Below are 16,766 nucleotides of genomic sequence, written 5' to 3' on the forward strand. Positions count from 1 at the left end.
TCACAGTACTATGTTGAAAACTCGTTTCAGACGTGCTTTTACAGTTAAAATGACCAATATGATGAAAATGTGTTAAAGGCTCGAAAACATGAAAATCCATGCTTAGAAATTGTTTCATGTCACATATGCTCGAATGCACTCATTTCACTCAAAATCAATGTTCCTTGTCAAACGTTTGCTTTATGCTCTGAAAAGGGGTTAGGAACAAGCTGAAGGCGCTCCTGCCGTAGGAAAGCTGTTTTCATGCACTCAGTGGTTTTTCCCACTCTGAACAAGTGAATATCACAGTCACATGTAGAATGCACTCATTCATGTCGCATGTAGAATGCCCTCATTTCACTCAAAATCAATGTTCCTTGAAAATGTGTTAAATGCTCGAAAACATGAAAATCCATGCTTAGAAATTGTTTCATGTCACATATGCTCGAATGCACTCATTTCACTCAAAATCAATGTTCCTAGTCAAACGTTTGCTTTATGCTCTGAAAAGGGGTTAGGAACAGGCTGAAGGCGCTCCTGCTGTAGGAAAGCTGTTTTCATGCACTCAGTGGTTTTTCCCACTCTGAACAAGTGAATATCACAGTCACTTGTAGAATGCACTCATTCATGTCGCATGTAGAATGCCCTCATTTCACTCAAAATCAATGTTCCTTGAAAATGTGTTAAACGCTCGAAAACATGAAAATCCATGCTTTGAAAATATTTCATGTCACATATGCTCGAATGCACTCATTTCACTCAAAATCAATGTTCCTTGTCAAACGTTTGCTTTATGCGCTGAAAAGGCGTTAGGAACAGGCTGAAGGTGCTCCTGCTGTAGGAAAGCTGTTTTCATGCACTCAGTAACACAAAGTGTGTTTTCCCACTCTGAACAAGTGCATATCACAGTCACATGTAGAATGCACTCATTCATGTCACATGTAGAATGCACTCATTTCACTCAGAATCAATGTTCCTTGTCAAAAGTTTGCTTTATGCGCTGAAAAGGCGTTCGGAACAAGCTGAATGCGCTCCTGCTGTAGCAAAGCTGTTTTCATGCACTCAGTGACACAAAGTGTGTTGTCCCACTCTGCACAAGTGCATATCACATTACTATGTTGAAAAATCATTTCAGCCGTGCTTTTACAGTTAAAATGACCAATATGATGAAAATTTCTTAAAAGCTCGAAAAACATAAATCCATGCTTAGAAATTGTTTCATGTCACATATGCTCGAATGCACTCATTTCACCCAAAATCAATGTTCCTTGTCAAATGTTTGCTTTATGCGCTGAAAAGGCGTTAGGAACAGGCTGTGAAGGCGCACCTGCTTTAGGAAAGCTGTTTTCATGCACTCAGTGACACAAATTGTGATTTCCCACTCTGAACGAGTGCATATCACAGTACTATGTTGAAAACTCGTTTCAGACGTGCTTTTACAGTTAAAATGACCAATATGATGAAAATGTGTTAAAGGCTCGAAAACATGAAAATCCATGCTTAGAAATTGTTTCATGTCACATATGCTCGAATGCACTCATTTCACTCAAAATCAATGTTCCTTGTCAAACGTTTGCTTTATGCGCTGAAAAGGCGTTAGGAACAGGCTGTGAAGGCGCACCTGCTTTAGGAAAGCTGTTTTCATGCACTCAGTGACAGAAATTGTGATTTCCCACTCTGAACGAGTGCATATCACAGTACTATGTTGAAAACTCGTTTCAGACGTGCTTTTACAGTGAAAATGACCAATATGATGAAAATGTGTTAAAGGCTCGAAAACATGAAAATCCATGCTTAGAAATTGTTTCATGTCACATATGCTCGAATGCACTCATTTCACTCAAAATCAATGTTCCTTGTCAAACGTTTGCTTTATGCTCTGAAAAGGGGTTAGGAACAGGCTGAAGGCGCTCCTGCTGTAGGAAAGCTGTTTTCATGCTCTCAGTGGTTTTTCCCACTCTGAACAAGTGAATATCACAGTCACTTGTAGAATGCACTCATTCATGTCGCATGTAGAATGCCCTCATTTCACTCAAAATCAATGTTCCTTGAAAATGTGTTAAACGCTCGAAAACATGAAAATCCATGCTTTGAAAATATTTCATGTCACATATGCTCGAATGCACTCATTTCACTCAAAATCAATGTTCCTTGTCAAACGTTTGCTTTATGCTCTGAAAAGGGGTTAGGAACAGGCTGAAGGCGCTCCTGCTGTAGGAAAGCTGTTTTCATGCACTCAGTGGTTTTTCCCACTCTGAACAAGTGAATATCACAGTCACTTGTAGAATGCACTCATTCATGTCGCATGTAGAATGCCCTCATTTCACTCAAAATCAATGTTCCTTGAAAATGTGTTAAACGCTCGAAAACATGAAAATCCATGCTTTGAAAATATTTCATGTCACATATGCTCGAATGCACTCATTTCACTCAAAATCAATGTTCCTTGTCAAACGTTTGCTTTATGCGCTGAAAAGGCGTTAGGAACAGGCTGAAGGTGCTCCTGCTGTAGGAAAGCTGTTTTCATGCACTCAGTAACACAAAGTGTGTTTTCCCACTCTGAACAAGTGCATATCACAGTCACAAGTAGAATGCACTCATTCATGTCACATGTAGAATGCACTCATTTCACTCAGAATCAATGTTCCTTGTCAAAAGTTTGCTTTATGCGCTGAAAAGGCGTTCGGAACAAGCTGAATGCGCTCCTGCTGTAGCAAAGCTGTTTTCATGCACTCAGTGACTCAGTGAAGTGTGTTGTCCCACTCTGCACAAGTGCATATCACATTACTATGTTGAAAAATCATTTCAGCCGTGCTTTTACAGTTAAAATGACCAATATGATGAAAATTTCTTAAAAGCTCGAAAAACATAAAAATCCATGCTTAGAAATTGTTTCATGTCACATATGCTCGAATGCACTCATTTCACCCAAAATCAATGTTCCTTGTCAAACGTTTGCTTTATGCGCTGAAAAGGCGTTAGGAACAGGCTGTGAAGGCGCACCTGCTTTAGGAAAGCTGTTTTCATGCACTCAGTGACACAAATTGTGATTTCCCACTCTGAACGAGTGCATATCACAGTACTATGTTGAAAACTCGTTTCAGACGTGCTTTTACAGTTAAAATGACCAATATGATGAAAATGTGTTAAAGGCTCGAAAACATGAAAATCCATGCTTAGAAATTGTTTCATGTCACATATGCTCGAATGCACTCATTTCACTCAAAATCAATGTTCCTTGTCAAACGTTTGCTTTATGCGCTGAAAAGGCGTTAGGAACAGGCTGAAGGTGCTCCTGCTGTAGGAAAGCTGTTTTCATGCACTCAGTAACACAAAGTGTGTTTTCCCACTCTGAACAAGTGCATATCACAGTCACATGTAGAATGCACTCATTCATGTCACATGTAGAATGCACTCATTTCACTCAGAATCAATGTTCCTTGTCAAAAGTTTGCTTTATGCGAGGAAAAGGCGTTCGGAACAAGCTGAATGCGCTCCTGCTGTAGCAAAGCTGTTTTCATGCACTCAGTGACACAAAGTGTGTTGTCCCACTCTGCACAAGTGCATATCACATTACTATGTTGAAAAATCATTTCAGCCGTGCTTTTACAGTTAAAATGACCAATATGATGAAAATTTCTTAAAAGCTCGAAAAACATAAAAATCCATGCTTAGAAATTGTTTCATGTCACATATGCTCGAATGCACTCATTTCACCCAAAATCAATGTTCCTTGTCAAACGTTTGCTTTATGCGCTGAAAAGGCGTTAGGAACAGGCTGTGAAGGCGCACCTGCTTTAGGAAAGCTGTTTTCATGCACTCAGTGACACAAATTGTGATTTCCCACTCTGAACGAGTGCATATCACAGTACTATGTTGAAAACTCGTTTCAGACGTGCTTTTACAGTTAAAATGACCAATATGATGAAAATGTGTTAAAGGCTCGAAAACATGAAAATCCATGCTTAGAAATTGTTTCATGTCACATATGCTCGAATGCACTCATTTCACTCAAAATCAATGTTCCTTGTCAAACGTTTGCTTTATGCGCTGAAAAGGCGTTAGGAACAGGCTGTGAAGGCGCACCTGCTTTAGGAAAGCTGTTTTCATGCACTCAGTGACACAAATTGTGATTTCCCACTCTGAACGAGTGCATATCACAGTACTATGTTGAAAACTCGTTTCAGACGTGCTTTTACAGTGAAAATGACCAATATGATGAAAATGTGTTAAAGGCTCGAAAACATGAAAATCCATGCTTAGAAATTGTTTCATTTCACATATGCTCGAATGCACTCATTTCACCCAAAATCAATGTTCCTTGTCAAACGTTTGCTTTATGCGCTGAAAAGGCGTTAGGAACAGGCTGTGAAGGCGCACCTGCTTTAGGAAAGCTGTTTTCATGCACTCAGTGACACAAATTGTGATTTCCCACTCTGAACGAGTGCATATCACAGTACTATGTTGAAAACTCGTTTCAGACGTGCTTTTACAGTTAAAATGACCAATATGATGAAAATGTGTTAAAGGCTCGAAAACATGAAAATCCATGCTTAGAAATTGTTTCATGTCACATATGCTCGAATGCACTCATTTCACTCAAAATCAATGTTCCTTGTCAAACGTTTGCTTTATGCTCTGAAAAGGGGTTAGGAACAAGCTGAAGGCGCTCCTGCCGTAGGAAAGCTGATTTCATGCACTCAGTGGTTTTTCCCACTCTGAACAAGTGAATATCACAGTCACATGTAGAATGCACTCATTCATGTCGCATGTAGAATGCCCTCATTTCACTCAAAATCAATGTTCCTTGAAAATGTGTTAAACGCTCGAAAACATGAAAATCCATGCTTAGAAATTGTTTCATGTCACATATGCTCGAATGCACTCATTTCACTCAAAATCAATGTTCCTAGTCAAACGTTTGCTTTATGCTCTGAAAAGGGGTTAGGAACAGGCTGAAGGCGCTCCAGCTGTAGGAAAGCTGTTTTCATGCACTCAGTGGTTTTTCCCACTCTGAACAAGTGAATATCACAGTCACTTGTAGAATGCACTCATTCATGTCGCATGTAGAATGCCCTCATTTCACTCAAAATCAATGTTCCTTGAAAATGTGTTAAACGCTCGAAAAAATGAAAATCCATGCTTTGAAAATATTTCATGTCACATATGCTCGAATGCACTCATTTCACTCAAAATCAATGTTCCTTGTCAAACGTTTGCTTTATGCTCTGAAAAGGCGTTAGGAACAAGCTGAAGGCGCTCCTGCCGTAGGAAAGCTGTTTTCATGCACTCAGTGGTTTTTCCCACTCTGAACAAGTGAATATCACAGTCACATGTAGAATGCACTCATTCATGTCGCATGTAGAATGCCCTCATTTCACTCAAAATCAATGTTCCTTGAAAATGTGTTAAACGCTCGAAAACATGAAAATCCATGCTTAGAAATTGTTTCATGTCACATATGCTCGAATGCACTCATTTCACTCAAAATCAATGTTCCTAGTCAAACGTTTGCTTTATGCTCTGAAAAGGGGTTAGGAACAGGCTGAAGGCGCTCCTGCTGTAGGAAAGCTGTTTTCATGCACTCAGTGGTTTTTCCCACTCTGAACAAGTGAATATCACAGTCACTTGTAGAATGCACTCATTCATGTCGCATGTAGAATGCCCTCATTTCACTCAAAATCAATGTTCCTTGAAAATGTGTTAAACGCTCGAAAACATGAAAATCCATGCTTTGAAAATATTTCATGTCACATATGCTCGAATGCACTCATTTCACTCAAAATCAATGTTCCTTGTCAAACGTTTGCTTTATGCGCTGAAAAGGCGTTAGGAACAGGCTGAAGGTGCTCCTGCTGTAGGAAAGCTGTTTTCATGCACTCAGTAACACAAAGTGTGTTTTCCCACTCTGAACAAGTGCATATCACAGTCACATGTAGAATGCACTCATTCATGTCACATGTAGAATGCACTCATTTCACTCAGAATCAATGTTCCTTGTCAAAAGTTTGCTTTATGCGCTGAAAAGGCGTTCGGAACAAGCTGAATGCGCTCCTGCTGTAGCAAAGCTGTTTTCATGCACTCAGTGACACAAAGTGTGTTGTCCCACTCTGCACAAGTGCATATCACATTACTATGTTGAAAAATCATTTCAGCCGTGCTTTTACAGTTAAAATGACCAATATGATGAAAATTTCTTAAAAGCTCGAAAAACATAAATCCATGCTTAGAAATTGTTTCATGTCACATATGCTCGAATGCACTCATTTCACCCAAAATCAATGTTCCTTGTCAAACGTTTGCTTTATGCGCTGAAAAGGCGTTAGGAACAGGCTGTGAAGGCGCACCTGCTTTAGGAAAGCTGTTTTCATGCACTCAGTGACACAAATTGTGATTTCCCACTCTGAACGAGTGCATATCACAGTACTATGTTGAAAACTCGTTTCAGACGTGCTTTTACAGTTAAAATGACCAATATGATGAAAATGTGTTAAAGGCTCGAAAACATGAAAATCCATGCTTAGAAATTGTTTCATGTCACATATGCTCGAATGCACTCATTTCACTCAAAATCAATGTTCCTTGTCAAACGTTTGCTTTATGCGCTGAAAAGGCGTTAGGAACAGGCTGTGAAGGCGCACCTGCTTTAGGAAAGCTGTTTTCATGCACTCAGTGACAGAAATTGTGATTTCCCACTCTGAACGAGTGCATATCACAGTACTATGTTGAAAACTCGTTTCAGACGTGCTTTTACAGTGAAAATGACCAATATGATGAAAATGTGTTAAAGGCTCGAAAACATGAAAATCCATGCTTAGAAATTGTTTCATGTCACATATGCTCGAATGCACTCATTTCACTCAAAATCAATGTTCCTTGTCAAACGTTTGCTTTATGCTCTGAAAAGGGGTTAGGAACAGGCTGAAGGCGCTCCTGCTGTAGGAAAGCTGTTTTCATGCTCTCAGTGGTTTTTCCCACTCTGAACAAGTGAATATCACAGTCACTTGTAGAATGCACTCATTCATGTCGCATGTAGAATGCCCTCATTTCACTCAAAATCAATGTTCCTTGAAAATGTGTTAAACGCTCGAAAACATGAAAATCCATGCTTTGAAAATATTTCATGTCACATATGCTCGAATGCACTCATTTCACTCAAAATCAATGTTCCTTGTCAAACGTTTGCTTTATGCTCTGAAAAGGGGTTAGGAACAGGCTGAAGGCGCTCCTGCTGTAGGAAAGCTGTTTTCATGCACTCAGTGGTTTTTCCCACTCTGAACAAGTGAATATCACAGTCACTTGTAGAATGCACTCATTCATGTCGCATGTAGAATGCCCTCATTTCACTCAAAATCAATGTTCCTTGAAAATGTGTTAAACGCTCGAAAACATGAAAATCCATGCTTTGAAAATATTTCATGTCACATATGCTCGAATGCACTCATTTCACTCAAAATCAATGTTCCTTGTCAAACGTTTGCTTTATGCGCTGAAAAGGCGTTAGGAACAGGCTGAAGGTGCTCCTGCTGTAGGAAAGCTGTTTTCATGCACTCAGTAACACAAAGTGTGTTTTCCCACTCTGAACAAGTGCATATCACAGTCACAAGTAGAATGCACTCATTCATGTCACATGTAGAATGCACTCATTTCACTCAGAATCAATGTTCCTTGTCAAAAGTTTGCTTTATGCGCTGAAAAGGCGTTCGGAACAAGCTGAATGCGCTCCTGCTGTAGCAAAGCTGTTTTCATGCACTCAGTGACTCAGTGAAGTGTGTTGTCCCACTCTGCACAAGTGCATATCACATTACTATGTTGAAAAATCATTTCAGCCGTGCTTTTACAGTTAAAATGACCAATATGATGAAAATTTCTTAAAAGCTCGAAAAACATAAAAATCCATGCTTAGAAATTGTTTCATGTCACATATGCTCGAATGCACTCATTTCACCCAAAATCAATGTTCCTTGTCAAACGTTTGCTTTATGCGCTGAAAAGGCGTTAGGAACAGGCTGTGAAGGCGCACCTGCTTTAGGAAAGCTGTTTTCATGCACTCAGTAACACAAATTGTGATTTCCCACTCTGAACGAGTGCATATCACAGTACTATGTTGAAAACTAGTTTCAGACGTGCTTTTACAGTTAAAATGACCAATATGATGAAAATGTGTTAAAGGCTCGAAAACATGAAAATCCATGCTTAGAAATTGTTTCATGTCACATATGCTCGAATGCACTCATTTCACTCAAAATCAATGTTCCTTGTCAAACGTTTGCTTTATGCGCTGAAAAGGCGTTAGGAACAGGCTGAAGGTGCTCCTGCTGTAGGAAAGCTGTTTTCATGCACTCAGAAACACAAAGTGTGTTTTCCCACTCTGAACAAGTGCATATCACAGTCACATGTAGAATGCACTCATTCATGTCACATGTAGAATGCACTCATTTCACTCAGAATCAATGTTCCTTGTCAAAAGTTTGCTTTATGCGAGGAAAAGGCGTTCGGAACAAGCTGAATGCGCTCCTGCTGTAGCAAAGCTGTTTTCATGCACTCAGTGACACAAAGTGTGTTGTCCCACTCTGCACAAGTGCATATCACATTACTATGTTGAAAAATCATTTCAGCCGTGCTTTTACAGTTAAAATGACCAATATGATGAAAATTTCTTAAAAGCTCGAAAACATAAAAATCCATGCTTAGAAATTGTTTCATGTCACATATGCTCGAATGCACTCATTTCACCCAAAATCAATGTTCCTTGTCAAACGTTTGCTTTATGCGCTGAAAAGGCGTTAGGAACAGGCTGTGAAGGCGCACCTGCTTTAGGAAAGCTGTTTTCATGCACTCAGTGACACAAATTGTGATTTCCCACTCTGAACGAGTGCATATCACAGTACTATGTTGAAAACTCGTTTCAGACGTGCTTTTACAGTTAAAATGACCAATATGATGAAAATGTGTTAAAGGCTCGAAAACATGAAAATCCATGCTTAGAAATTGTTTCATGTCACATATGCTCGAATGCACTCATTTCACTCAAAATCAATGTTCCTTGTCAAACGTTTGCTTTATGCGCTGAAAAGGCGTTAGGAACAGGCTGAAGGTGCTCCTGCTGTAGGAAAGCTGTTTTCATGCACTCAGTAACACAAAGTGTGTTTTCCCACTCTGAACAAGTGCATATCACAGTCACATGTAGAATGCACTCATTCATGTCACATGTAGAATGCACTCATTTCACTCAGAATCAATGTTCCTTGTCAAAAGTTTGCTTTATGCGAGGAAAAGGCGTTCGGAACAAGCTGAATGCGCTCCTGCTGTAGCAAAGCTGTTTTCATGCACTCAGTGACACAAAGTGTGTTGTCCCACTCTGCACAAGTGCATATCACATTACTATGTTGAAAAATCATTTCAGCCGTGCTTTTACAGTTAAAATGACCAATATGATGAAAATTTCTTAAAAGCTCGAAAACATAAAAATCCATGCTTAGAAATTGTTTCATGTCACATATGCTCGAATGCACTCATTTCACCCAAAATCAATGTTCCTTGTCAAACGTTTGCTTTATGCGCTGAAAAGGCGTTAGGAACAGGCTGTGAAGGCGCACCTGCTTTAGGAAAGCTGTTTTCATGCACTCAGTGACACAAATTGTGATTTCCCACTCTGAACGAGTGCATATCACAGTACTATGTTGAAAACTCGTTTCAGACGTGCTTTTACAGTTAAAATGACCAATATGATGAAAATGTGTTAAAGGCTCGAAAACATGAAAATCCATGCTTAGAAATTGTTTCATGTCACATATGCTCGAATGCACTCATTTCACTCAAAATCAATGTTCCTTGTCAAACGTTTGCTTTATGCGCTGAAAAGGCGTTAGGAACAGGCTGTGAAGGCGCACCTGCTTTAGGAAAGCTGTTTTCATGCACTCAGTGACACAAATTGTGATTTCCCACTCTGAACGAGTGCATATCACAGTACTATGTTGAAAACTCGTTTCAGACGTGCTTTTACAGTGAAAATGACCAATATGATGAAAATGTGTTAAAGGCTCGAAAACATGAAAATCCATGCTTAGAAATTGTTTCATGTCACATATGCTCGAATGCACTCATTTCACTCAAAATCAATGTTCCTTGTCAAACGTTTGCTTTATGCTCTGAAAAGGGGTTAGGAACAGGCTGAAGGCGCTCCTGCTGTAGGAAAGCTGTTTTCATGCTCTCAGTGGTTTTTCCCACTCTGAACAAGTGAATATCACAGTCACTTGTAGAATGCACTCATTCATGTCGCATGTAGAATGCCCTCATTTCACTCAAAATCAATGTTCCTTGAAAATGTGTTAAACGCTCGAAAACATGAAAATCCATGCTTTGAAAATATTTCATGTCACATATGCTCGAATGCACTCATTTCACTCAAAATCAATGTTCCTTGTCAAACGTTTGCTTTATGCTCTGAAAAGGGGTTAGGAACAGGCTGAAGGCGCTCCTGCTGTAGGAAAGCTGTTTTCATGCACTCAGTGGTTTTTCCCACTCTGAACAAGTGAATATCACAGTCACTTGTAGAATGCACTCATTCATGTCGCATGTAGAATGCCCTCATTTCACTCAAAATCAATGTTCCTTGAAAATGTGTTAAACGCTCGAAAACATGAAAATCCATGCTTTGAAAATATTTCATGTCACATATGCTCGAATGCACTCATTTCACTCAAAATCAATGTTCCTTGTCAAACGTTTGCTTTATGCGCTGAAAAGGCGTTAGGAACAGGCTGAAGGTGCTCCTGCTGTAGGAAAGCTGTTTTCATGCACTCAGTAACACAAAGTGTGTTTTCCCACTCTGAACAAGTGCATATCACAGTCACAAGTAGAATGCACTCATTCATGTCACATGTAGAATGCACTCATTTCACTCAGAATCAATGTTCCTTGTCAAAAGTTTGCTTTATGCGCTGAAAAGGCGTTCGGAACAAGCTGAATGCGCTCCTGCTGTAGCAAAGCTGTTTTCATGCACTCAGTGACTCAGTGAAGTGTGTTGTCCCACTCTGCACAAGTGCATATCACATTACTATGTTGAAAAATCATTTCAGCCGTGCTTTTACAGTTAAAATGACCAATATGATGAAAATTTCTTAAAAGCTCGAAAAACATAAAAATCCATGCTTAGAAATTGTTTCATGTCACATATGCTCGAATGCACTCATTTCACCCAAAATCAATGTTCCTTGTCAAACGTTTGCTTTATGCGCTGAAAAGGCGTTAGGAACAGGCTGTGAAGGCGCACCTGCTTTAGGAAAGCTGTTTTCATGCACTCAGTGACACAAATTGTGATTTCCCACTCTGAACGAGTGCATATCACAGTACTATGTTGAAAACTCGTTTCAGACGTGCTTTTACAGTTAAAATGACCAATATGATGAAAATGTGTTAAAGGCTCGAAAACATGAAAATCCATGCTTAGAAATTGTTTCATGTCACATATGCTCGAATGCACTCATTTCACTCAAAATCAATGTTCCTTGTCAAACGTTTGCTTTATGCGCTGAAAAGGCGTTAGGAACAGGCTGAAGGTGCTCCTGCTGTAGGAAAGCTGTTTTCATGCACTCAGTAACACAAAGTGTGTTTTCCCACTCTGAACAAGTGCATATCACAGTCACATGTAGAATGCACTCATTCATGTCACATGTAGAATGCACTCATTTCAGTCAGAATCAATGTTCCTTGTCAAAAGTTTGCTTTATGCGAGGAAAAGGCGTTCGGAACAAGCTGAATGCGCTCCTGCTGTAGCAAAGCTGTTTTCATGCACTCAGTGACACAAAGTGTGTTGTCCCACTCTGCACAAGTGCATATCACATTACTATGTTGAAAAATCATTTCAGCCGTGCTTTTACAGTTAAAATGACCAATATGATGAAAATTTCTTAAAAGCTCGAAAACATAAAAATCCATGCTTAGAAATTGTTTCATGTCACATATGCTCGAATGCACTCATTTCACCCAAAATCAATGTTCCTTGTCAAACGTTTGCTTTATGCGCTGAAAAGGCGTTAGGAACAGGCTGTGAAGGCGCACCTGCTTTAGGAAAGCTGTTTTCATGCACTCAGTGACACAAATTGTGATTTCCCACTCTGAACGAGTGCATATCACAGTACTATGTTGAAAACTCGTTTCAGACGTGCTTTTACAGTTAAAATGACCAATATGATGAAAATGTGTTAAAGGCTCGAAAACATGAAAATCCATGCTTAGAAATTGTTTCATGTCACATATGCTCGAATGCACTCATTTCACTCAAAATCAATGTTCCTTGTCAAACGTTTGCTTTATGCGCTGAAAAGGCGTTAGGAACAGGCTGAAGGTGCTCCTGCTGTAGGAAAGCTGTTTTCATGCACTCAGTAACACAAAGTGTGTTTTCCCACTCTGAACAAGTGCATATCACAGTCACATGTAGAATGCACTCATTCATGTCACATGTAGAATGCACTCATTTCACTCAGAATCAATGTTCCTTGTCAAAAGTTTGCTTTATGCGCTGAAAAGGCGTTCGGAACAAGCTGAATGCGCTCCTGCTGTAGCAAAGCTGTTTTCATGCACTCAGTGACACAAAGTGTGTTGTCCCACTCTGCACAAGTGCATATCACATTACTATGTTGAAAAATCATTTCAGCCGTGCTTTTACAGTTAAAATGACCAATATGATGAAAATTTCTTAAAAGCTCGAAAAACATAAATCCATGCTTAGAAATTGTTTCATGTCACATATGCTCGAATGCACTCATTTCACCCAAAATCAATGTTCCTTGTCAAACGTTTGCTTTATGCGCTGAAAAGGCGTTAGGAACAGGCTGTGAAGGCGCACCTGCTTTAGGAAAGCTGTTTTCATGCACTCAGTGACACAAATTGTGATTTCCCACTCTGAACGAGTGCATATCACAGTACTATGTTGAAAACTCGTTTCAGACGTGCTTTTACAGTTAAAATGACCAATATGATGAAAATGTGTTAAAGGCTCGAAAACATGAAAATCCATGCTTAGAAATTGTTTCATGTCACATATGCTCGAATGCACTCATTTCACTCAAAATCAATGTTCCTTGTCAAACGTTTGCTTTATGCGCTGAAAAGGCGTTAGGAACAGGCTGTGAAGGCGCACCTGCTTTAGGAAAGCTGTTTTCATGCACTCAGTGACAGAAATTGTGATTTCCCACTCTGAACGAGTGCATATCACAGTACTATGTTGAAAACTCGTTTCAGACGTGCTTTTACAGTGAAAATGACCAATATGATGAAAATGTGTTAAAGGCTCGAAAACATGAAAATCCATGCTTAGAAATTGTTTCATGTCACATATGCTCGAATGCACTCATTTCACTCAAAATCAATGTTCCTTGTCAAACGTTTGCTTTATGCTCTGAATTAGGGTTAGGAACAGGCTGAAGGCGCTCCTGCTGTAGGAAAGCTGTTTTCATGCTCTCAGTGGTTTTTCCCACTCTGAACAAGTGAATATCACAGTCACTTGTAGAATGCACTCATTCATGTCGCATGTAGAATGCCCTCATTTCACTCAAAATCAATGTTCCTTGAAAATGTGTTAAACGCTCGAAAACATGAAAATCCATGCTTTGAAAATATTTCATGTCACATATGCTCGAATGCACTCATTTCACTCAAAATCAATGTTCCTTGTCAAACGTTTGCTTTATGCTCTGAAAAGGGGTTAGGAACAGGCTGAAGGCGCTCCTGCTGTAGGAAAGCTGTTTTCATGCACTCAGTGGTTTTTCCCACTCTGAACAAGTGAATATCACAGTCACATGTAGAATGCACTCATTCATGTCGCATGTAGAATGCCCTCATTTCACTCAAAATCAATGTTCCTTGAAAATGTGTTAAACACTCGAAAACATGAAAATCCATGCTTTGAAAATATTTCATGTCACATATGCTCGAATGCACTCATTTCACTCAAAATCAATGTTCCTTGTCAAACGTTTGCTTTATGCGCTGAAAAGGCGTTAGGAACAGGCTGAAGGTGCTCCTGCTGTAGGAAAGCTGTTTTCATGCACTCAGTAACACAAAGTGTGTTTTCCCACTCTGAACAAGTGCATATCACAGTCACAAGTAGAATGCACTCATTCATGTCACATGTAGAATGCACTCATTTCACTCAGAATCAATGTTCCTTGTCAAAAGTTTGCTTTATGCGCTGAAAAGGCGTTCGGAACAAGCTGAATGCGCTCCTGCTGTAGCAAAGCTGTTTTCATGCACTCAGTGACTCAGTGAAGTGTGTTGTCCCACTCTGCACAAGTGCATATCACATTACTATGTTGAAAAATCATTTCAGCCGTGCTTTTACAGTTAAAATGACCAATATGATGAAAATTTCTTAAAAGCTCGAAAAACATAAAAATCCATGCTTAGAAATTGTTTCATGTCACATATGCTCGAATGCACTCATTTCACCCAAAATCAATGTTACTTGTCAAACGTTTGCTTTATGCGCTGAAAAGGCGTTAGGAACAGGCTGTGAAGGCGCACCTGCTTTAGGAAAGCTGTTTTCATGCACTCAGTGACACAAATTGTGATTTCCCACTCTGAACGAGTGCATATCACAGTACTATGTTGAAAACTCGTTTCAGACGTGCTTTTACAGTTAAAATGACCAATATGATGAAAATGTGTTAAAGGCTCGAAAACATGAAAATCCATGCTTAGAAATTGTTTCATGTCACATATGCTCGAATGCACTCATTTCACTCAAAATCAATGTTCCTTGTCAAACGTTTGCTTTATGCTCTGAAAAGGGGTTAGGAACAAGCTGAAGGCGCTCCTGCCGTAGGAAAGCTGTTTTCATGCACTCAGTGGTTTTTCCCACTCTGAACAAGTGAATATCACAGTCACATGTAGAATGCACTCATTCATGTCGCATGTAGAATGCCCTCATTTCACTCAAAATCAATGTTCCTTGAAAATGTGTTAAACGCTCGAAAACATGAAAATCCATGCTTAGAAATTGTTTCATGTCACATATGCTCGAATGCACTCATTTCACTCAAAATCAATGTTCCTAGTCAAACGTTTGCTTTATGCTCTGAAAAGGGGTTAGGAACAGGCTGAAGGCGCTCCTGCTGTAGGAAAGCTGTTTTCATGCACTCAGTGGTTTTTCCCACTCTGAACAAGTGAATATCACAGTCACTTGTAGAATGCACTCATTCATGTCGCATGTAGAATGCCCTCATTTCACTCAAAATCAATGTTCCTTGAAAATGTGTTAAACGCTCGAAAACATGAAAATCCATGCTTTGAAAATATTTCATGTCACATATGCTCGAATGCACTCATTTCACTCAAAATCAAGGTTCCTTGTCAAACGTTTGCTTTATGCGCTGAAAAGGCGTTAGGAACAGGCTGAAGGTGCTCCTGCTGTAGGAAAGCTGTTTTCATGCACTCAGTAACACAAAGTGTGTTTTCCCACTCTGAACAAGTGCATATCACAGTCACATGTAGAATGCACTCATTCATGTCACATGTAGAATGCACTCATTTCACTCAGAATCAATGTTCCTTGTCAAAAGTTTGCTTTATGCGCTGAAAAGGCGTTCGGAACAAGCTGAATGCGCTCCTGCTGTAGCAAAGCTGTTTTCATGCACTCAGTGACACAAAGTGTGTTGTCCCACTCTGCACAAGTGCATATCACATTACTATGTTGAAAAATCATTTCAGCCGTGCTTTTACAGTTAAAATGACCAATATGATGAAAATTTCTTAAAAGCTCGAAAAACATAAATCCATGCTTAGAAATTGTTTCATGTCACATATGCTCGAATGCACTCATTTCACCCAAAATCAATGTTCCTTGTCAAACGTTTGCTTTATGCGCTGAAAAGGCGTTAGGAACAGGCTGTGAAGGCGCACCTGCTTTAGGAAAGCTGTTTTCATGCACTCAGTGACACAAATTGTGATTTCCCACTCTGAACGAGTGCATATCACAGTACTATGTTGAAAACTCGTTTCAGACGTGCTTTTACAGTTAAAATGACCAATATGATGAAAATGTGTTAAAGGCTCGAAAACATGAAAATCCATGCTTAGAAATTGTTTCATGTCACATATGCTCGAATGCACTCATTTCACTCAAAATCAATGTTCCTTGTCAAACGTTTGCTTTATGCGCTGAAAAGGCGTTAGGAACAGGCTGTGAAGGCGCACCTGCTTTAGGAAAGCTGTTTTCATGCACTCAGTGACAGAAATTGTGATTTCCCACTCTGAATGAGTGCATATCACAGTACTATGTTGAAAACTCGTTTCAGACGTGCTTTTACAGTGAAAATGACCAATATGATGAAAATGTGTTAAAGGCTCGAAAACATGAAAATCCATGCTTAGAAATTGTTTCATGTCACATATGCTCGAATGCACTCATTTCACTCAAAATCAATGTTCCTTGTCAAACGTTTGCTTTATGCTCTGAAAAGGGGTTAGGAACAGGCTGAAGGCGCTCCTGCTGTAGGAAAGCTGTTTTCATGCTCTCAGTGGTTTTTCCCACTCTGAACAAGTGAATATCACAGTCACTTGTAGAATGCACTCATTCATGTCGCATGTAGAATGCCCTCATTTCACTCAAAATCAATGTTCCTTGAAAATGTGTTAAACGCTCGAAAACATGAAAATCCATGCTTTGAAAATATTTCATGTCACATATGCTCGAATGCACTCATTTCACTCAAAATCAATGTTCCTTGTCAAACGTTTGCTTTATGCTCTGAAAAGGGGTTAGGAACAGGCTGAAGGCGCTCCTG

Source organism: Neoarius graeffei, chromosome 4 (genome assembly GCF_027579695.1).
Source record: "Neoarius graeffei isolate fNeoGra1 chromosome 4, fNeoGra1.pri, whole genome shotgun sequence".
Classification (NCBI taxonomy): Eukaryota; Metazoa; Chordata; class Actinopteri; order Siluriformes; family Ariidae; genus Neoarius; species Neoarius graeffei.